General features: G+C 38.5%; 1 pseudogene; it reads left to right on the top strand.

The window, feature by feature from the left end:
• Nucleotides 1-7,441: 7,441 nt before the first annotated feature.
• LOC103084565 (gap junction gamma-1 protein pseudogene) lies at nucleotides 7,442-8,603 on the top strand (annotated as a pseudogene).
• The last annotated feature ends 15,007 nt before the right edge of the window (nucleotides 8,604-23,610 follow it).

Raw genomic sequence — 23,610 nt, 5'->3', positions numbered from 1 at the left:
TAAAATTTCCAGTAGGAACTTACCATATGGTAAGCAGTTTGCAGAAATTGCATATGGGTTTATTCCATATGATCTGAAGCAATTTTAGGGGCAGAGAATATCATATCAAAGAGTATGCTCTTTTAAGTGTCAAAATAGAGCAATGTTAAATATTGTTGGCCTGAATGCTATGGTGGTGGTGGTGTAAGTGTGTGTGAGTGTGTTAAAGAGACTATAAAAGTAACTGACAACTAAATTAAAGTATATTCATTATAAATATTTAATTGGACTCTTAGGAGTTGATCATGTCAAAGCTCATTGGCAGTTAGAGACCATGGTTTTGATTTCAGTATTCTTAATATTTCTCCATCGAAAGAAGCCAGTAATGCAGAGTAGAAATGTTGACTCATAAACAAATATTTTTAAAAATTTTATTTAGATATTTTTTAACAACTAATGTTTAATTCAGGTTTCATTTTAGCTCCGGAGTGTACATTATATTTATTTGGACTATTTCTCTGTTTTGTATCATTCACATTTGTTATATATTTCATTAATGAATAACAAATTATTCAGAAAGTTTTGATATCAAGTTCTTTTAGATTAGTAGCATTTGGTTAAACTTCTCAGAAACCTATTCTTTTGGGCACTCAATTCTAGTTGTTATATGACCACATTGATGGTCTTAATATTTAGTGCAATGGAAATCTTCTAAACTCAGAGTGTGTTAACAAAAATCAAGGGTTTTTTTTTTTTTTTTTGCGGTACGCGGGTCTCTCACTGTTGTGGCCTCTCCTGTTGCGGAGTAACAGGCTCCGGACGCACAGGCTCAGCGTCCATGGCTCACGGGCCCAGCCGCTCTGCAGCATGTGGGATCTTCCTGGACCGGGACACGAACCCGTGTCCCCTGCATCAGCAGGTGGACTCTCAACCACTGCGCCACCAAGGAAGCCCTTAAGTGGGTTTCTTTTTTTCAAAAAATTGAAGCCCTCTGTGCTGGTGAATTAAAATATGAGTCTCATGAGTCCTAATGAATATATTTGCTACAAGTTTATCATTGTACTTAAGGCAACTCACATCAAAATCTTTCACAACTATTCCTCCAATTTTTGAGATTTGATTCCTGTTTCTATTCATAGATCTCCATCTGCTTTCGCTTTAAATTTTCTTTTATAACCTGTCTAAAACAGTTATATATCTTAAAAAGCATCTCATCAACTCAAAGGATATTAGCCCTAGAAGAACCTTTAGAAATATCCTAGTCCAGTAGAATATTTTTTGATCCAACACATCTGAGGGCTATAACTTCTGTTAGGAATGGAGGCTCACTGGACTGTAATTTTCAATGGTAAGGCGATGCATGGTAAGGGTGAGGAGAAGGGCAAGACTTTTAACAGAATTTGCATGGAGAATGAGTGTGTATGGTTTTAAAAAGATACCCAAGAGATCTGAATATGTCCCCTCAGCTGAGAATCTTCATTCTTTAGGTAAAACAATATGGGAGCAAATAAATCCCAGTTGTCTAGAACAGAAGTAGAACTACAGCCAAAGTGTTCTGACCCTAATCTAATGCCCTTTCTTCAATACCATGTTACCTTCATTTATTCAAGTCCCATAAAATTTAGATTTCTTTCTTTGCATCAATATAAACTGATGTCGGGTAATTTAATTCAAAAAGAAAAAAAATTTAAGTACATAGGATTTCTCACGGAATTGAAAGGAAAATGCAAGAAGCAGGCTTCAGGGTAGCTCTGGGCACCTGCCCTCAGGAACAAAGAGATGTTCTCTCACTGGCCAGCATGAATCAGGTCAACAGTTCATATGTCATTCGCTCATGAATTAAATTCAGCCAACAACCTGGGGTTTCCTGCCCATTTTGGGCAGGAGTGGAGTGGGGTATCTTGATCAGGAATCCCCAAACTGAAGATGGGTTGATTTCCTAAATAAAAATTAGGGTGTTAATATTCAAGGAAGGATGGACTGAAAGCAGACAGCCAGAGCAACACCTGTCCACTCCAGCGCCCATCTTGTGAGAAGTCTCATTTCAGCAGAGTCTTCAAACCCTGCTTTTTGGTGACAGTCATTCCTGGTATGCTTTCTAGATGCCTGTGCTGTGGTCACGAGCAGAGATTCTCTTCCCCAACTCATGCCATTCTCCCACTTAAATCCTCCTTCCCCTTAGCCCCCACTCAACAGATGGGGCAAAGCACACAGTGGAGGAGGTATTCCTGGAAAGAAGCTTTATGGAAAGGAATAAAATGAGAATGAACAAAAACTGAACAGAAAACATTTAGCATTGGAGAGGAAGAATTTGTGGGAATTCATGCCAGCTCTCTTCTGTTTTCTCACTTAGAGCATTGACTGAGTGTTACTGAGCCCAAGCTCATACTGCTCGCTGCACGACAGGCCAATAAATAGAGAGACGAGTTGTTGAGGCAAGGAATAGAGACTCAATTCAGAAAGCCAGCAGACGGAGAAGATGGTGGACTAGTGTCCCAAAGAAACATCTTGCCGGGGTTCTTTTATAGAACAAAGAGGGGGAGGTGAGGAAGTAAAGTAAAAGAGGCAATAAATTGTTGCAAATATTTCCTGATTCTGGCCATACTCTGGAGGGCAAGTGTTAATTACTTCTTTCCTACAGCCATTCACAGGTGGGCCTGGTCAGGATGTTTCCTGTGAGCTAAACAAAGGTAATTTAGCTTAATGCTCAGGCATGAGAGGCAGGGTTCCCTGAGATGGGCCATTCTGTCTACTTTAAGCTACAGGCAACATCTCTTTAGTGATTAACTTGTAGCAAAAGCAATAGAATACAAAGGTTAAAGTAAAAAAAAAAAAAACAAAACCAGATCCAATATGGAGTCAGACTTGTTCTTCCCTATTACATAAGGAGAAATTGTAGGAGCGCTGGAGCCAGCATGCAGCCAACTAGAGGTGATGTAAAGGTTCCGAGGAGCCTGTCCCAGAAGAAAGTCAGAAATGTGCAAGGACCAGGCCAGGGGACTAGACCATTGTCTCCTAGTTCTGCTTTTCTTCCCATGAGGCTGAGTGAAGGGAAGAGGAACTGGAATTGAGTAGTGAAGGACCAAGTGGGAATAGTGAATTCTCAGGGATTGTGGTCTGAATGCAGTTTACATTTTGATTATGGGGTCCATATGGAAGGTAGCTGAAAGAGGCTGGGGCATGGAACAGCTCAGCAACTGGAAGCTGTCATGTCAAAGAGCCGCTCTCTTGGTGTGCAGGATGTAGCTATGAGCAGCCACAGGAGTTGTGATCACAGGGAGGACTTTTACCATTGAGGGTTCAGGCATGGAGTCTGGATGCAGCTGATTCATGTGTGTGGCTGAGGTGAAATGGGCATAATGTTGATAGGACAGGAGCAAAGTCTAAATTGAGAAAAAGTCACTCCCTCAGGTTAAGAAAATATCAAAAAATATGAATATAAAAATGAGTGATAAGAATCGATAAGTTATTGCCTTGAGTTGCACTTAGAGTCAGATTGTATTGGAGTCCCATCTAGCACATCCATCTTACAGTTCTTTTCTGGGAGAGTTATTCTTTTACCAGCATTTATGAATGCACTATGCTATGAAAAAACACACTTACTGAAGAGAATTTTAGCCTCCAAGCCTGACTAACTCAGGACTCCATTTTTAAAAAGCTGTAAAGTGAAACAAAAGTGACAGACCAACTGCCTGGAATGCTAAAGGGTCAAAGCATTTGTGAGATTGCCAATTTTAGAAACATACTCCGTGGAAGGAGATGAAAAAGTATGTTTTTCCATGTGAATCATAGCAGTACAGTTTTATAGACTACCTTAGGATTTGCTACTACTGAAAACCAGGCTAGTAACACGAGCTTGAAACTCTCAGTAGGAGCCAGCTAAGAAGAAAGCCAAATTGAAAGAAGTGAAGAGTAACTAAAACCCCTGGGAAATCTTATCTAAACTCCCGGCTGCACACCCACCCTGACAAGCTCCCTAAGCTTTGTAGGCAACACCAACCTAGTCTTAACATTGCCTCAGCCAATGCACAGCCTGCTTGGCTAGGAGAGTGATTTCAGCCATTAGAAGTTCAATTCTTCAACAGAGAGAATTTTTCTGTCCTCCAAACATCCTGTAGGAACTCTTTTTATAGTTTTGTTTTGTTCTGTTTTACCATTCTTTTCACAAAATGCACTTATTCTGGGAATCGAGTGACAGTAAAAAAAGAAAAAAAAGGAAGAAATCAATTTATATTTCCTACAACCTCTAAACATAAATCACCTTCACAGTGTTGTTGGTTTGCCTATTTTATAACAAATCACCTATAGTTTAATAACAAAAATAAAAGCACATCCTGTAATGCTCTAAACTTATAAGTAAAAGCATTCCGAACAGTTCTCCCTCAGGAAATATGGGATGACTTACTCTAAAATAGAAATACCCTTGTCTAGACTAAAGGCATGCCATGTGCAAATTATTCCTGTAGCGGCAACACTCAGCTGTCTGATCTCTCATCATTATCCCCGTCCTTTGGGCTTTCTGGCATCCCTGTATTTATCTGCTCGGTTTTTAATTCCTTCAAGTCATTGGCACTACTGCGGTTCAAAGTGAGCTGTTTTTATAATCCTTTATGAAACAAAAGCTGGGCTAGTAGTGGTCAAGTTTCATAAGAAAAACCATTGAGGAAATGCCAGTGGGAAACTGAACATCACCTAACATAGTCCCAATGGTCCTGCTTTAATATCATCACAAATGTTGGAAAATTGACTTCATTTTGTGCCAACAACAAATCTACATTAAAAACAGCAATGACCATAGGCATTCAGAATGATGGGCTGACTTCACTGAGGGTACTGTGTCCTAGAATCATGCTTCCATGTGGGAAGAAAGTGGTAACTCCTATAGGGTCTCTGAACTGGGGGTTTTAGATTACTCCTGTTGGCAATTACTGATGACCTCGCTCCCTAAGTAAGCAGGGTCAAGACTGATTTCAAGCTCTGCAACTGAGAGTGGGTCGTGATGGCGCTTGGTTAGAGGGCACAGAGCAAAGTGGAACCAAAGTTTGTGTTATGGGGTAAGGTAGGCCCAAGAAGCCAGAGACCCGGTCAGGTCTAGAAAACGGGTGAAGAGCAAAAATGGGAACCAAATCAATAGCTTTGCAGTTTGGGTCAGAGGAGCATGAACAACTGGGCTTGGGAGCCTGGAGATTTACCTGAGCAGAAGAACTCAGGGCTGTAGCTCTCTATAGAGTGTCTGTGGCAGAGCAACTGGGAAGCAGAAGAGCCATTATGGGCTGTAAGAGGTTCAGTCATGAACAAACTAGTCACAATCATCTCGGTGCATTTTTAGAATGAAATAAGATAATGTACGTGACAGTACTTTGGAAAGTGCAATGCAAATGGGAGGTGTCATTATTATTGTCATTAACCTCATTATCGTCATCACGAAGCCCAGAACATCTAATAAGTCTACACACTGGAAAAGAATGAAGAAAAAAAAAATACGAATCTGATTCTTTACTCAACAATTTAGATGCTAAATATCCGGCACAGATGTAATTAGAAGTAAAATGATTTCATTAATGTGTACAAAACCTAAATTAAAAATGTATCTCATGTACAAGTTTAGGGAAAATTTATTTTAGTGGTGGAAGGCTAAGGCAGGTACATCTGTGGACCTAACATGTTAAACAATGTCCAAGTACAACAGATAGTGCTTCTGTGAAAAATGTGGGAAGACTTCACATATCAGGAGAGATTTCAGAATCTCTTTCAACTTTATGAAAGCCAACTTTATGGTCCAAGTGAAAGCCTGCACATTGTCAGATCACATATTTTTACACACAGAATGTTCTCTATTTCTTTTGATGTGTTCTGTCCTGGCTAATGAAAGTGAAACTCCTTAAGGGCAGACCCTAAACTTCCCTGATCTTGCATGCTGCCAGAAAAGTGCTAAGTACTCTGTAGGTATCTAATGAGTACTTGTTTGATTACAGCTGAAGTAACAGTGTACTCAGAGCAAGGCCAAGTCTTGACCAAGGACAGAGCCTAAGTGCAGTGAATGAGCAGAGTAAATAGGAAACAGGAGACAAAATAGGATACAGGAAAAAAAAGAAGTGAACCAAACGAGGCCTTTGAAAAATGGTTTAAAAAAATAATCTTTTAGATCTGTACAAAGCCACCCTGAACTTTCTAGAATGAAAGAAAAAAACAATAGGCTGAAAAACACAGATACAGGGGCTATTAAGTGGACTGGGGGAAGGGTAGGATATTTTCAAAGGTATGAAGTCCAGCAAGAAGAAATTATAGGACGGACAAGGGATTGAGGAGTAAAGTGCTACGCAGAGGAATCTGACATCCAGGTGAACTTGCAGATCAAAGGATAGAGAAGACAAGAGAATGAAGTGTGCTATTTGTGTAATGGGCTGTTAAAGCAAAATTCTCTCTGCCTCAGTTTTGGTAGAAACCGCAAAGAAGGCAGGCAAAACTGAGGTGCTAAGTACCCCTTTCATATTTCAAAGTATGATGATACATCCTCTATGCAAGAATTATAAGGGGAATAAAAGACAAGCCAAAAAAATCTAGTGGTAGATAAGAGGTTGATGTTACAAAGAGGCAGGCCTGGTTTGGGAGATAATTTCTTCAGAAGTAGCTACTTGAGTGTGTGGCATATTCTCTCCCACCCCATCCCTACCAGAGGTCAGGAAAGGAGTGTACTTGTGCTTATTCCTCACATCAAGCAGAGACAGATAAGCTTCAAGAAAGCCACTTGGAAATCTAGAGTTTGTGAGCTTCAGAGACTGGTACCAGGCCCACATCTAAAAAAGCAAAAAGGCGAGATGGTGGCTGGCCAGCTGTCCGGGATAGCAGAGCAGAACGGGCTGCACTGGGAGTGGCTGGACTTGTGCTGAAGGTGGAAATGTGGAGAGAGCTGGCCTGGAGTTATTCTGATCCTGCCCAAGAGGCTCACCTGGAGGAGTAATAGGACTCCAGCAGCATCCAGCCCAGACAGCATCAGTGTCATATCATGGTCTTATCCATCAAGTAAACCTGTCCTGGTTTCACCAGTCCTCTCTCACTCACTCCATTTCTAGGGAGAAGGGAAAGGCTACCTAGAGAAAGGTGGCGGTGGAAAAGCATAAGGAAGGGAAGTGGAGAGAGGGCTACCTAAGCAACCTACCACCCAGTCCCTTTCCCCACCATAGACCCAGGAGAAGAAAATAAGTGAGTCAGTCTAGTAGTGAGAAGTTTTTCATGTGAAAAACTTGCAGGAGTCAGTGGCAGGAGCGGCTTCGGCCTTGGCTGGAGACCAAGGCGAAGGCAACTGCGATGCGGGTCACTTGAGGCAGCGGCCGGCAGAAGAGGCGGCCCCGGGGGACCCCGCCGACCAAAGGAATTTGGAAAACTTGTAAGCAAAACACTTCTCTGAGAAAATTTTGGGTTTCAGAAATTCTGGATAACAGGGCCAACCAATTCAGTCACCATGAGTAGGAGTTTCCTCACTCGCCTGCCAGAGGAGATCCACAACCACTCCACGTTTGTGAGGAAGATCTGGCTCACGGTGCTGATCTTCCGGATTGTCCTTACAGCCGTAGAAGGAGAATCCATCTATTACGACGAGCAAATCTGTGTGCAACACAGAGCAGCCAGGCTGCGAGAACGTCTGCGATGATGCCTTAGCACCCCTCTCCCACATGTGCTTCTGTGTGTTCCAGATCATCCTGGTGGGGAACCCCTCTGTCATATACCCGGGCTGTGTCATTCATAAGGTTGCCAAAATGGAGCACGGTGAGGCAGACAAGAAGGCCGAGCGGAGCAAACCCTATGCAATGCATTGGAAACAGCACCAGGCTCTGGAAGAAACAGAAGAGGACCGTGAAAAGGATCCCACGATGTATCCAGAAATGGAATTAGAAAGTGAAAAAGAAAATAAAGATCAGAACCAATCTAAACCTAAGCATCATGGGCAATGGCGGATTCGGGAGGATGGGCTCATGAAAATCTACCTGCTGCAGTTGCTGGCAAGGACCGTGTTTGAGGTGGATTTTCTGATCGGGCAGTACTTTCTGTATGGCTTCCAAGTCCACACATTTTATGTGTGCAGCAGACTTCCTTGCCCTCATAAGATAGACTGCTTTATTTCTAGACCCACTGAAAAGACCACCTTTCTTCTGATAATGTATGGTGTTACAGGCCTTTGCCTATTGCTTAACATTTGGGAGATGCTTCATTTAGGATGTGGGACAATTCGAGACTCACTAAACAATAAAAGGAGGGAACTGGAAGATCTAGCTGCTTATAATTATCCTTTCACTTGGAATACACCATCTGCTCCCCCTGGCTATAACATTGCCATCAAACCAGATCAAATCCAGTACACCGAACTGTCCAGCAACACTAAGATTGCCCACAAGCAAAATAAGGCCAACATCGCCCAGGAACAACAGTACAGCAGCCATGAAGACAACCTCCCAGCTCACCTGGAGACTCTGCAGAAGTAAATCAAAATGGCTCAGGAACGCCTGGATGTGGCAATCCAGGCCTACAATCACCAAAATAACCCCCATGGTCCCTGGGGAAAAAAAGCTGGGTCCAACAAAAGCAGTTCTAGTAGCAAATCAGGGAATGGGAAGACCTCCATCTGAATTTAATCTTGGCTGGGCTTAAAACTTGTGCTTTTCATAGTTCATGGTAAGCAGTGGCTCACTGAATAATGACTTCCACTGAGTAAATATTTGGCTCTGGTTATTTTCAGGGACGCTGTTAGCTCATGATCTAAGCTCAGGGGACTCTGAAGGTGGGGCTGGGACAGGGGGAAGAGAAAGGGGAACACAGTGTTCCTGGACACATGTTCCAGCAATACACTTGCAGAACTTTACATTTGTGTCTTCCAGATCTGGAAAAGAACAGATATATTTAAATCATTCTCGTTGAACAGTTTTTGTATGTACAGTATTATGGTCCTTTTTTGTTTTTAGTATGAGAACTTTTTTTATATTATTACATTGGACCACTGTAGTTATACTTTTATATTAAAGGGGAAAAAAATCCTTAAGATAAAAAAAAAACTCGCTTTTCTGTGGCCCTAAAGCTTTGTAACTATGGCCAATGGATAAAAGTTGCAGGGGCAATATTTATATATCAGTATAAGGAAGGACATGCTTTTTAAAATTGAATAGATTTGACATACAACATTGTGCAAATTTAAGGTATATGATATGCTAATTTGATACATTTATATATTGTAATATGATTGCCATTGTAGCAATATTTAGCACCTCTATCATGTTACATAATTATTCCTTCTTTTTAGTGGATGGGATAGTTAAGTTTTAGTCTCTTAGCAAGTTTGATGATTGTAGTACACCATTGTTGTCTCTATTCATTATACTGTGCTTTAGATCTCTACAGCTTATTTTCTAGTTTGTTTTCTTGAGAAACATCAGTCTTACCCCCTGTCCCCCACCCCCTGGTATCCAACACATTACTGTTTGTTTCTTATGAGTTTGACTTTTTTAGATTCCACACTTAAGTGATATCATAGAGTACTTGCCTTTCTCTATCTGACTTAATCTCACTTAGCATAATGTGCTCAAAGTTCGTCTGTCACAAATGGCAACAGGATACCCTCTTTCCTCATGTCTAAATAATATTCACACACATACATACACACACATACATATACAACACACACACCAACAGGATACCCTCTTTCCTCATGTCTAAATAATATTCACACACATACATACACACACATACATATACACACACACACACACACACATACATATATCACATCTTTTTCTTAACAAAATACATCAGAATTTGCTGAATTTCATCTCATGAGGAGTTCCTAGCATCATGGTAAGAGGAAATTTCCAGAATGGTTGCAGGATCTTCCTAATTTGTTTACTGTTAAGACTCTATGAGTAAAATTCATAAGATTTTGTTCCGGCCTTTCTTCAAGTACTGGATTTAACTTTACAGGACACGGTGGTGATTTCAAACTGCATAATAAAAATTTAGGTCTTCATTATATAAAGTTGTCATAAACAGTTAATGGCCCCCAGAAATACTTAGGAAAATAATTTGGCCTGCTCTTGGTTAGAAATCATGCTCTGAAATACAGCCGGGTGGCTAAGTATTTACAAAGTTTTCTCCTTGACTTCCAAGTTCTCCCTCCAGAAATTCTCTGTATTTAACAGCATCATTTCATTGAAACTGATCCAGGGTAGTGACCTTCAAAATGAGGATCATTTATCCCCCATGCGCTGCATTGTTCTTATGCTCCTCCCTCTTCACAGTCACTGTTGATTTCACCTACTTTAGTAAAATAGAAAATTGATAAGACATAAAGAGAACACCCTGGCATTTGTCACCATATTTAAATTACCATAGGATCCTATATGTCTGCCAAGGTGGAAGCAACCAATAGAGTAATGGTAGGGTTCAAAAACCACCCCAAGGGGAGCCAGGCAGCAGAGGACCCCAGATGCCTTCCCTTCCTTCTGTTGCCTCAGCAGCAGTCACAGGCAAATCTCAAGGCCTATTGTGAAAACACATTTCCCTGCATCCTATAACCATGACAAGTACAACAGGATGCTCATTTATTTAAAACGACAGTTCCGACAGAAGTTATACGTTTCTCACTATTGATATAGGCAATGGAGTGGATGAGAGACAAACAAGAATCTTAGCCTCAGTCAACTTGTTGAATTCTTCCATAAATATATTCTGAGTTCTGATTATGTGTTGAGCACAGTTCTGGGCTCTATGAGAGAGGCAAAATAGAAATCAGACATGATCCCCTATACTTTAAATTAATCTAAATAAGGGGCCAAAATCAAGGTCAGTGTTCAAGAAGAATGCTAAGTGCTACTGGAATTCAGTAAAGAAGAAACATTAATTTAGTTTTTTTCTGCAGAATCAGTTGGCATGATAGGTATGTAATTACCCGCTCTTTTTTTACTCCCATGAATGATCTTGCATTTGATTCAACAAGCTTTTGTAAGATGCCTATGATATTTCATCTACAAGATATTTGTCAGGAATGTGTATATATTCTGGGTACTTTGATTTTCAAATATGCATTGATTCAAAATTGTTTATTTTATATATAATTTAAATAATGTATGTGTGCCAGCATTGTCAACATAAGGATAAAGTCTTTTATCAAGCCAACACTCTATCTGTGAAGGTGTTTTTGGAGGTTATATCTTCTCCTTTTTCTACTTTTACTATTGTAGAAAGAGTCAGAGTGTTTAAGCCATATAGACATGAATTCAAATCTCAACTTTACTACCTACTAATTGTATATTCTTGGGCAAATTTTTTTATCCTCTTTGCGTATTAATATAAAGTAACATAAATAAAATGCTTGGCATATGTGGGTCAATGATTTTTGTAGCTGGATGATGTACATGGGCTTCATTGTACCATTGTTTATGTTTGAAATTTTCTTAGTAAAATACCTTCTCTGGTTCTCACTACGGGCATGCTCATTCTCTGGGTTATTTGGATTTGAAGACATGAAGTCAATGTGGGTATTGTCCACAGCTAACCCTTGTTAATTCTTCCCCTAAAATGTCCCTGACATCCTCTCCTTTTTTCTATGACTTCCAACAGTTCCAAAGGATTCCTTACTATCCTACTCCAATAAGTTTTTTACCACCAGCTTCATCTTACAGTATTAAGGTCATTATGTCAGTTACATGCTTTTCTACTGCCCGCAGGGATTAAATTCCAATCCTAATTTGGCTCCTATTTACTCTCAAACCTCCCATTACTCATCTTTAGGAGTATTCAGGCACACTATACTTGGTCATCCCTGCTTTGTTACATTGTCCAGGAAAGCTTTTGTTTGCCCATGTTTTCTACCCCTCACCAAATCCTACCATTCCAAATCTAGTGCCACCTCATCCCCTGAGCCTTCTTTATAATTCCAAGCCTCATTGATTTCCCCTCTTTTGACTCTCCACAGAATTGTCTCTCAATAACCATCATTTGGATACTTGATCCCGATCCCATTATTGTTTTATCTTCTAAGTGGATATGGTAGCAAGCATCCAAGATAACTCCCAATATCTACACCCTTGTGTGTTCAACTTCTATATTGGAACAGGGTTGGCCTTTGTGACCCATAGAGTATGGCAGACAGGACAGTGTGTGAGTCCCAGACTAGGTCCTAAGAGGTATTGCAACTTAGCCTTACTCTCTTGAATCACTCACTTGGGAGACATGTCATAAGGACACGCATGCAGCCCTGTGGAGAGGTCCACGTGGATAGGAACCAATTTACCAGTATCAACTTGCCAGCCATGTGAGTGAGCTACCTGAGAAATGGATCCTTTCTCCAGAATCTAGTCAAGATAAACAGCCACATGAGAGAACTGGGGCAAAACTATCTATCTAAGCCACTTCCAAACTCCTGACTTACAGGAACTGGGAAAGATAATAAATGATTATTATTTTTTAAGCCACTAAGTTCTGAGGTGGTGATTTAAATAATAAGTAGAAAAATAATAGTACATAACTTACCTCCCAACTGCACTGTAAGTTCCTTCAGCATAGCATATTTGTTTAAATTTTTAAAATCCAGTCAATTATTCAGATACCATTCAATACTGTAGCAAAATTAGATACTGCATATGGGATTAGAGAAAGGAACCATCACTTATTGAATGCTTACTAAGGGACTTCACACATGCATGAGCTTTATATGTGTCAAAATGGCTACATACATAGATATAGAACAAGATGCCCCCTAAATACATAAAACATTGTACTTGAGCTGTAAAGTTATGAAGTCAGTTTTTCTCTCTTTTATCATCATTTCCCAGACATGGTTTTTTAAGGGGATTATGTGAGTGAGAGCATCTAATAAGCTATAAAGTGTTCTATAGACATAAGGCATCGTGGCTTGCATCAATTTATTTTTCTGTCAAGTTAAAGTGCCTTAATATTTCTACTTTGGTACTTAATTTGCTTTGCTAAACTAGAATTAGACATGTCACTGTGATACAAACATCTCTGACTTTCTGAAAACCAGTGAAAGGGCAAAAGAAAGAAGTGTCGTGGCTTTGGTACTGTACTGTCTCTTTGGTTGTTATGTGCCCAGCAGATGTCTGTTAACAATTGCAGTAGTCAAGGTCTCTGAAGGAAAGAGATGGCCCACTCACATGGCTAACTGAGGACAGTTTAACAGGGTTAAGAGAAATGAGAGGAAAGGAGGGATCGGTTAATGGAATCCAGAGAAAGTAACTTCAGGAGAAGGCCCTCCAGCAGCTGTGGCCTTTGGTAGAGAATGTAGCCAACTGGTCTCAGCCTAACAGGGAGGGGCCAGAGGGAATCAATTCTTGGACTTCACCCTCCTTGTACATTTTCCTCCCCTGCCCATGCTCCACACTGGCTGAATGCAAACCAAGCCAGAGAGTAAGGCAATTAGCTGGGCTGATGCAGTTTGTACTGATCAGCTTCCTGGGGCACAGAGCAGGATGGAGAAGAATGGAGAATTAGTTGAGGATGGGCAGTGGGAAATTTCTAACACAAAACATAGTGTGTTTTTGTTGTTGTTGTTGTTTTGTTTTGTTTTTTGCGGTACGCGGGCCTCTCACTGCTGTGGCCTCTCACGTTGCGGAGCACAGGCTCCGGACGCGCAGGCTCAGCGGCCATGGCTCACGGGCCCAGCTGCTCCATGGCATGTGGGATCTTCCCGGACCGGGGCACGAACTCGTGTCCCCCTGCATCAGCAGGCGGACTCTCAACCACTGCGCCACCAGGGAAGCCCCGTAGTGTTTTTTATATAATGGCAGAATAGCCCCTTTGATGTATGGTAGGCACAGAAACCAGAGATACATTCCAAGGGACAGCTAGACACTAGGGTTCATACCAGGCAGGGTCTAAGATAAAAGGAGAAGTAAGGGATTATTCTCTCAAATAGCATGAGCGCGAGGAAACAAGTGTCATTTTTGTTAATCATGAAAAAGTGCTTTAAGTTCCAAAAGGAATATTAAATACTTAACTATCTCAAAGGTCACTGCCATTTAAACTGGTTAGATACAACTTCTTAGCTACTTGTATAAATATTCAAGCTACACAGAAGGTGTATTGAAAAATCACCTACAAGCTTCAGTCAAACTGACAGCATTCTCTATATATTCGTTTATAGCTTCTTGACTTGATGACAACTTTTTAGAATAATTTTAATAGTATTAGTCCATGTCTCACACGAATGAAGGTTCACGTTTTAGTAACAAACACAACTAAAACATCTTTCCTATTTAAACTATAAAATTTATGTAATGCTAGTAAAGGGAAATATTTTTAGACACATAACTTGGAGAAATCTGCTAAATGGCATTTTAGTTTAATTCATGTGGTACTTTTACAATTTTAAATTGTGATAATCCTCCACGACTATAGGAAAGCTAGTAATTTTCTCATATTTTGCATAGGTGTGCAGAACTTACAGTAAATATGCTTTTATGCTGTAGCCTTTTAAAATTTTTTTGATTTGCTCTCATTATGTCAGTGTGACATGATAAGCCTATAAAATATTCCTTATTATGTGGCTGACTTTAGAGACTCTTCCAGGGTTATGTAGTCTCCGACAGGTTGCATGCTTAGTGATTGTAGTTTGCCTAAGACAGGTACTTTGGTTTAGTGTAAATGCCTAAGATTGCCCAAATTAGAGCAAATGTTTTAAATGATTTTAGTGCATGTCAATTGTCTCAATGTACCTTGGCCAGATTTATGAATATAATTTCATTGGAAACAAATCTCAAATGTTCCTTATCATCTGTAGAGCAATTTTTCTTTTTCCAGTCTGGGGAACTTTACTGTTTAAGACAATGACTAGTGAAATATAACCCTGGGTTCAGCCACAGATCATGCTGTCAGTATTTGCACACTTCGCATCGCCACTGGGCATGATTCTGATTTTCCCAACACTGTCCCAGCTCCTTCCTAGTTGAGCTTCCAGGCAAGTCTCCATTCCTTTCTTTTGGAAAATCATTGCTTCTTCTAGACCAGTGGTTTTCAAACTTGAGTCTGGGAGACTCACCTGAAGGGCTGTTAAAACACATCTGTACTCCAGAGTTTCAGATTCAGTAAGTCCAGAATGTGGCCCAAAAATGTGCATTTATGATAATTTCCTATGTGAAGTTCATGCTGTTGGTGAGGGGTTCTCACTTTGAGAACCATCAATCTCATTTATCCCTGGGAAGGTTTCTTCCCTAAACCAATACTGGCCAAAACATTTGTTACTCCTCCTATTCCTGAGACATTCTATTTCCCTAGAAAATCCACTGTCTCTGACTCAGCACCATTACTTATGCTGCATTCACACCATCTGCCCAGGTATTGCATGTTATCTGACATTTTCGTAGCTGCCATTAGAGGAAGGAATTCCAGTCAGATAACAGGCAATTCTCGTTTATGTATATGCATTTGCTAGAGCATTTATCAGATATTATTCCTATTATCACTTTCACATGTCATGGTTTCCTCCTTAACAGTGGAAATTAAATGACAATGATAGATGCAATTTCAGTAGCAGCACCCTTATTCTGAAGCACCACCATTAGAACCCTAGATCTGGCATTGTATTAAATCTTTTATATGAAAAGAAAAAAGTTATCTGAGGCTTCCTATGTATTAGCTTAGATCATTTAGGAATTTACATGTTCACCTTGCCATGGCCACCTTCTTGTTCTGGAAGAAGATAAAAAACAGTGTTTTTAGTTCATTTTCATACTAATCAAATTTTTAAATAATCCTTTGGTTGTACAAAAAGCAGCAGGCTTTGGCAGCAACAGCCTTTGTCTTCTGGCTACAAATATTATTTCAACAGTAAAGAGGCCTGCATTAATAATCTGAAAAAGAAGAAAGAAAATTATTTGATTATTTTCGTGGTGTTAAATATAAACAGAATTTAAATATACAATGGTTGTGTGTGTGTGTGTGTGTGTGTGTGTGTGTGTGTGTGTGTAGAGGTTTCTCCATTATTAAATATTCCCCCTAAGAATTTTTAACAAGCAATTAATGTTCATGGATAGCCAATTTCAAATAATACTGAAGGAATAATTAGACTGAGGAAAAGTTGTAAACTGGTAATAACCACTCATGTAGCTTACAGTAAAATAAATTTAACACAAAAAAATGGTGGTATACTAGAAAACAGCTTTTCAACAATCTCCAGAATGACTATTTCTGACCTGGATCCTCTCTAACCTCATAGTTCTCCCATTTGGTTACAGCCCCAAGTTTATAAGTTGACATTAAATTCAACAACTTCTTTCAGAGGCAAACTAGATAAAATAATAGTCCTGATTCTTATTCTTTGGAATTAAAGAAATAATTTTGTATATTTCTGGTGCTTTATTTTTCCATATTTAGAAAGGAGAGCTCAAAACTGACTTTGAAAGGATGGTCTGCAGGTGGGAGACACTCATGTCTGCAACTCAGGAGATCCTGAAAGGGCCCTATACTTGGCTCCAGCCATGGTCAGGGACCAGGCCAGCTCATTCAGGAAACTGGCAGGAGACACACCCATCTATGCCTCTAGAGCCATGTCTGCAGAACTTAATCTTAGCTGTGGAACCTACAATGGCCCTGGCGTTTGGACCCAGGCTTACTCAGCCATGGTCCAGGGTTAGTCCTGCCCATACAGGGACCCATCCAGTGACCAGGCAGCAGCCTTCCCAGGGACTTGGTGGAAGTCACATAGACTACACACCTGGTATTAAGCCTGCTGTCTGAGGACCCGACTGTGGATCCTGAAGTAGATCCATGTCCCAGTGCCACCCCACTGAACAAGGTACTGGAGGCAATCCCATCTACCCAGGCACCAGACAGGATCCATGCCCATCCAAGTCCCTGGTAACAAGCTCTTCAACTTCAGATCACACTGCAGATCCTGCAGCATAACTGGCTCTAACCCAGCATGACTATGATTCCAGAGGTAATCCCAAGAAAAGGTCTTTGTCTGCTAAAACCAGTCTATAAAGATTGGAAGAGGAGTTTACTCAAATGTGTAGACTCAAAGCAAGGTTACATAAATCACAAAGAATCAGGCAAATATGATACCACCAAAGGAAATTTATAAAGCTCCAGTAAATGACCCCAAAGAAGTGGAAGTCTACAATTTACCTGACAAAGAATTCAAAATATTCATCTTAAAGAAACTGAATGAAATGCAAGAGACTGTGGAGAGACAACTAAACAAAACGGTGCATGAACAAAATGATAAGTTTAATAAAGAAACAGAAGCCATAATAAAGAACCAAACTAAAACCTAGGAGCTGAACAATACAATGACAGAACTGAAAAATTCAATAGAGTTTTAACAACAGATTTAATCATGTCAGAAAAAAGAATCAGCAAACTCAAAGACAGGCCATTTGAAATTAGCTAGTTTAGATGAACATAAAGAAAAAGAATGAAAAAGAGTGAAGAAAACTTATGCGAATTATGGGACACCATCAAATGACAAAACATTTGAGTCATGGAAATCCCAGAGGGAGAAGAGAGAAAGGGGCAGAAGGCTTATTTAAAGTAATAATATCTGAAAACTTCCCAAATCTTGGAAGAGATTATGGATATCCAGGTCCAGGAAGCTCAAACTCCAAGCAAGATCAACCCAAAGAAAATCATTCCAAGGCACACTATAATGTTAAAAGTAAAAGACAAGCAAAGAATTTTGAGAGCAACAAGAGAAAAATGACTCATTACATACAAGGGAACTCCATCAGGTTATCAGTGGATTTCTCAGCAGAAAACTTGTAGACCAGGAGGGAGTGGGATGATAGATTCAAAGTATTGAAAGAAAAACTGCCAAACCAGAATAGTATACCTAGAAAAACTGTCCTTCACAAATGAAGGAGAGATAAAGACATTCCCAGACAAACAAAAGCTAAGGCAGTTCATTACCACAAGATATGACTTACAAGCAATGCTAAAAGGAGTTCTTCAAAATTCCAATGGCATTTTTCACAGTCATAGAGCAAATAATTCTAAAATTCATATAGACCACAGAAAACCCCAAATAGCCAAAGCAATCTTAAGAGAGAAGAATAAAGTTTGAGGCATCAATTTTCTGATTTTTCTGATACAAAGCTGTAGTAGTCAAAACAGTATGATACTGGCATAAATGCAGACACATAGACCAACAGAGTAGAATAGAGAACCCAGAGATAAAGTCACAGATATATGGTCAACTAATATTTGACTAGGGGGTTGAGAATACTCAGTGGGGAAAAGATAGGCTCTTCCATAAATGGTGTTGGGAAAACTGATATTCACATGCAAAAGAATGAAAATGAACCCCTATCTTATACTACTCACAAAAATTAACTCAAAATGGATTAAAGATTTAAATATAAGACCTGAAACTGTAAAAACCCTAGAAGAAAACATAGAGGGAAAGCTCCTTGTTATTGGTCTTTGCAATGATATTTTTGGATATAATACCAAGAACACAAGCAACAAAGCAAAAATGAACAAGTGGGACTACCTCAAACTAAAAACCTTCTACACAGTAAAAGGAATGATGAACAGAATGAAGAGGCAACCAATGGAATAGGAGAAAATGTTTGCAAACCGTAGATCTGATAAGGGGTTAACATCCACAATATATAAGGAACTCATATCACTTAGTAGCAAAATCCCCCAAATAATCCAATTAAAAAGTGGGCAGAGGACATGAACCAATTTTTTTCCAAGAAGACATACAAATGCCCAACGGATATATGAAAAAACGCTTAACAACACTAATCATCAGGGAAATGCAAATCAAAACCACAAGGAGATATCTCCTCACACTTGTCAGAATGGCATCAACAGAAAGACATAGCAAATTTTGGAAAGGATGTGGAGAAAAGAGAATTCTTGGGCACTGTTAGTAGGAATGTAAATTGGTACAAGTACTATGGAAAACAGTATGGAGGTTCCTCAAAAAATTAAAAATAGAGCTACCATATGATCTAGCAATCCCATTTCTGAGTATATAACCAAAGGAAATAAAATCACTATCGTGAAGAGATAACTACACTTTTACGTTCACTGCAGCCTTATTCACAATAGCCAAGACATGAAAACAACCTAAATGTCCATCAGTGGATGAATGGATAAAGATAAAGATACGGTATATACATGTACAATAGAATATTATTCAGCCTTAAAAAGGAAGGAAATCCTACAATATTTGCAAATGGAAGGACCCTGAGCGCATTATGCTAAATGAAATGTCAGACAGAGAAAGACAGATACTGTTTCTTCTCATTTATATATGGAATCTAAAGTATCCAAACTTACAGAAATAAGGAGTAGAATAGTGATAGCCAAGGGCTGGAGGGAGGATGGGAAATGGGGAGATGTTGGTCAAAGGTACAACCCCCTGCTATAAGATGAATGAGTTCAGGAGATGAACAGCATGGTGTTAATATACAGCATGGTGACTACAGTTAACAATACTGTATCATATACTTGAAAGTTGCTGAGAGAGTAGATCTTAAATATTCTCATCAAAAGAAAAAAAAAGTAATTATGTGAGGTAATGGATCTGTTAATTCACTTTATTGTGGTAATCATTTTACAATATATATGTGTATATGCCTTAAACTTCTGCAATGTTACACATCAGTTATATCTCGATAAAACTGAAAAATAATTTTTAACAAAATTTTTAAAAGAAAAGAAAGAATGATCTACATAGGACAGTGTTTTATCAGGAAAAGCTTAATACAGTAATTTCTGCTCTGGCATGAACTTCATCTTTTTTCAATTTTGTGTTTAACTCTGGCCTCATTTAATACTCATAGTCAACAATAGAGAGCCTCACCTTAGGATGAAATGACTGTCTGGTAATTATGTGATGTAACCAGAAGCCACAGCAGGCAAGCACATACGAAGTTTGGTTCAGGAAAAGGACTTTTGTTATCAGAATGTAAGCCACAGAATTGACAATGAGCTACTGTGTTTTTGGCGGACCACTGAATCAAATTGCACTTCTGAAAGAGGGATACGATGAGTGAATTTGACTGATTATACATGCAAATTCAAATCCAATATCTTCATAGGTGGTACTATAGTGTAAGCCCAGTTTTTCTAACATTGTCAGCAGCTTTTCTATTCACAGCAGCAGCAATCCAATTAAAATGACCATCAGAGCAGAGCTGAACTGCATTAAATGGTTCCCATTAATGTCATATTTAATTTAGAAGTACAGTGTTGAAGGTGTTCATTACTGCCCTCTGCAAATCTTCATTCAGCTTGTGGACATCAAGCTTTATAAATTATATTTACATCTTTTAGGAAAAACGAAGATCAGTTGGCTTGTACTCCAAAACGACTGTGCTGGGTTTTTACGTCCCTTTAAATCCATAACAATCAAATCACCACGTTTAAAACGAGTTTTCTGTACTAACCTTTCATGAAGGTGTGAGGAGGGGGACATATACTTTAAAACAAAATCACAAAGCAAATCACAAACTGCTAGGAGTGTTATTTAAACATGTTTTCCAGGAGGCAAAGGGTTGAATTAGAAATGAATTATTCTGCTGGATTTTCAGAATTCATAATGTTGCGACTTTTTTAACCACAAAATTTAGAATCAGGGAATAGGAAGCTTTGAAGATAATTTTTAAAAAAAATCTACTGAGGAGTGCTACTATTGAAATGAGCTGCAGAGTAACCATGGCAATACCTCAGCTTCCCCCAAGCATCCATACAGCACATGACTCATGAATGGTGAGCTTTAATTGATATTTTCATCCTATACACCCTTATTCTGACACTTAAAGGTAAAAATGTTTAGACAAACATGTATATATTTTTAAAAAACAGTTTACGTATGAAATAAATATAGTATAGAAAGAAACAGGCATCAATAAGAAGACAGTGAAAACATTAAGAATGGGCAAAAGATATTAATAGACAATCCATGGAAGTAAAAATTCAAATGTCTAAAAACACATGAAAATATGTTGAAACAAGACTAATCAGAGAAGTGTAAATCAAAATAATTTCATAATTATCAGAGTAGCAAACATTTAAGTGTAATAGTATCAGGTTTGGGGAAAGTTGTAGAATTTTAGGAACTCTACACACTGCTGGAAATATAAATTGATGAAACAACTCTGGAGAGTAATTTGGCATTAAAATAGAAAATCTACATGTCTTTTAAACAGAACTCTCAAATTTAGGTTTATACCATAGAAAATAACTCAGATATGTATGTGGGTATAAAGTAGATTTACTTCTCTATAGAGAACTGTTTTTCCTTTTAATTTTATATTTTAATATAAGTTCAAACTAACACAGAATTTTCAAGAATAATTCAAATAATTCACCCAGATATTCCAAATGGTAACTCATTTGCCTGTTCTCTCACACTGTTTATCTATACTAAATTGTTTTTCTGAACAACTTGAGAAAAAGTATCTAATATAATGTTTCATCACCTTTTAGGTATATGTCAGTGTATGTTTCCTAAAAAAAAGAACATTCTCTCACTTAATCAGAATATAATTATTTAAATCAGGAAATTAATATTTATTCCATAGTATTACTTAATTTACAGACCTACTGAAATTTCATCAACTGTCCCAAACTTATTCTTTATAGTGTAAGAAAATTCCAGCTCAAATATTCCATTCAAAAGTCATGTCTCTGTAGTTTCCTTTAATCTGGAGGATTTCCTGAGGATTTTCTCAGTCTTACTCTTTCATGACATTTGACACTTTGGAAGGGTAACAAGCCAGTTATTTTGTGGAAATTCCCTCAATTTAAATGTATCCAAATTTCCTCATGATTAGATTCAGTTTGTGTGTTTTTGGCAGTAACACCACAGGAGTGATGCTCTGTTCTCTGTGCATCTATCAATAGTTGCATGATGCCAGTTTGTTCCATTACAGTGTCATTTATCTCAATCATTTGGATAAAAATGTATTCACCAGTTTTCTCCATTTCCAAGTTACCGTCTTTCCCTTTGTAATTAAGAATTAATTTGGAGGGAGATATTTTGAGACTGTGTAAATATCCTATTATTCCCTGAAATTTCTCCTACTAGTTTTTATATCTATTGATAATTGTTGCCTAAATATATAATTTTTCTGATGACTGTCAAATGGTGCTTTTCTAATTTTGCCATTCTTTCCACATGTACTATTTGGCTTTCTAATCTAGGAAGAGCTTTCCCTTCTCTCTCTCTTATTTATTCATTAATTATATTACCATTGACTCACTAATTCTTATTTTATCAAAAGTTTATAATCTTTACTATCATTATTTTATGTTCAAATTTTTCCAGATTTGACCACTGAAAAACCAGCTCCTGTGTCCTTTTGAATGGACTCTACTGTAGTTTAAGTACTTTCTGGCACAAGAAAAATGTTTAATAGTAAACTGACAGGCCTTAGGCATTTAAAGCAATGCCGATTAACAAAGTACCCGAGAAGCAATAGAGTTTCTTAACGGAGACCTCAGCCCATGAAGTCAAAAGACTTGGGTTTAACTTTTACTTTAATCCTTTCTAACTGTATAATGTCAGACCAGTTATTAAACTTCTTTATTCTTCATATTAGCTCACAGTATTTTGAGGTAGAATTTAATAAGACCATTCATGTAAAGGCCTTCACATTGTTCCTGACACATGGTAGACCCAAAAGTCAAATACATTCTAGGCATCAACAAGAGAAGTGGCTAGAAATAAGATATAAATTATTATTCTTCCTTAAAATGATACATTTATATGCAAGGGATGTTCTTTGCCCTTCTGGTCACCAGACCTTAAAACAGAGATCAAAGATCTCGATAAGGTTAAAGCACATTCAGTTGAAAAGATCAGGAAAATAGGATACTTTTAATAAAAAACATATATAAAGATGGGCACAAGTATGCACATGCCAAATGCTCCATAAATAACAGAAGTTTTTATTTCCCCATTAATGTGTTACTTAAAATTGTTTTTGTCATGTTGGACCTTAGGCTTTTTTTCCCTCTACCTCTTCTCATAGACTTGATTACAATCAAAAGAGACAAATGAAACAATAATGATAGAAATGTCTGTGTTCGATTAAGATGCTGGTACACTATTATAATATTGTATTAAGTACTATATTAAGTGCTGTATTAAATTATTAAACCCTTTAGCCAAGTCAAAAGTACTTTATTTGATATTTCTGAATTTAATGGTTTTTCTTTCTGCAGAAACCCTCTTTCTTAGCAATCTGCCCCAGGCCTGTCTCAGACTACTTCCAAAGCTCCATCAGACAGTAACCCACACATCACCAATCCTTCTGGCCAAAGACAAATAGACAATTTGACCAAGTACAGTTGCACAGCATGACCAAGTTGAACCAATCTGAGTGCTTCCTAGGAATTGTGTATTCAGATACAAAAAATGTAGAAAGTTAGCTATAGGTGAGGATACTTAAGGCCGAGGCTGGTCAGACACAATACACCTTGTGTATTTGAGGGGCAAGCAGAGAAATCTGGTCTCGAGAAGAGAATGCAGAATGCAAATGCATTTTATATGCAAATGCAGCACATATGGACAAAGGCAAGTCAGCAATAGAGTAAAAACCAGACAGAGCAAAATGCAAGAATAGATTGATACCATGGAAAAGAGAGAGAAGGAAAAAGAACATTGGGGAT

This window comes from Lipotes vexillifer, unplaced genomic scaffold, assembly GCF_000442215.2.
Source record: "Lipotes vexillifer unplaced genomic scaffold, Lipotes_vexillifer_v1.1 scaffold112, whole genome shotgun sequence".
NCBI lineage: Eukaryota > Metazoa > Chordata > Mammalia > Artiodactyla > Lipotidae > Lipotes > Lipotes vexillifer.
This window is presented reverse-complemented; position numbering and strand designations above follow the sequence as displayed.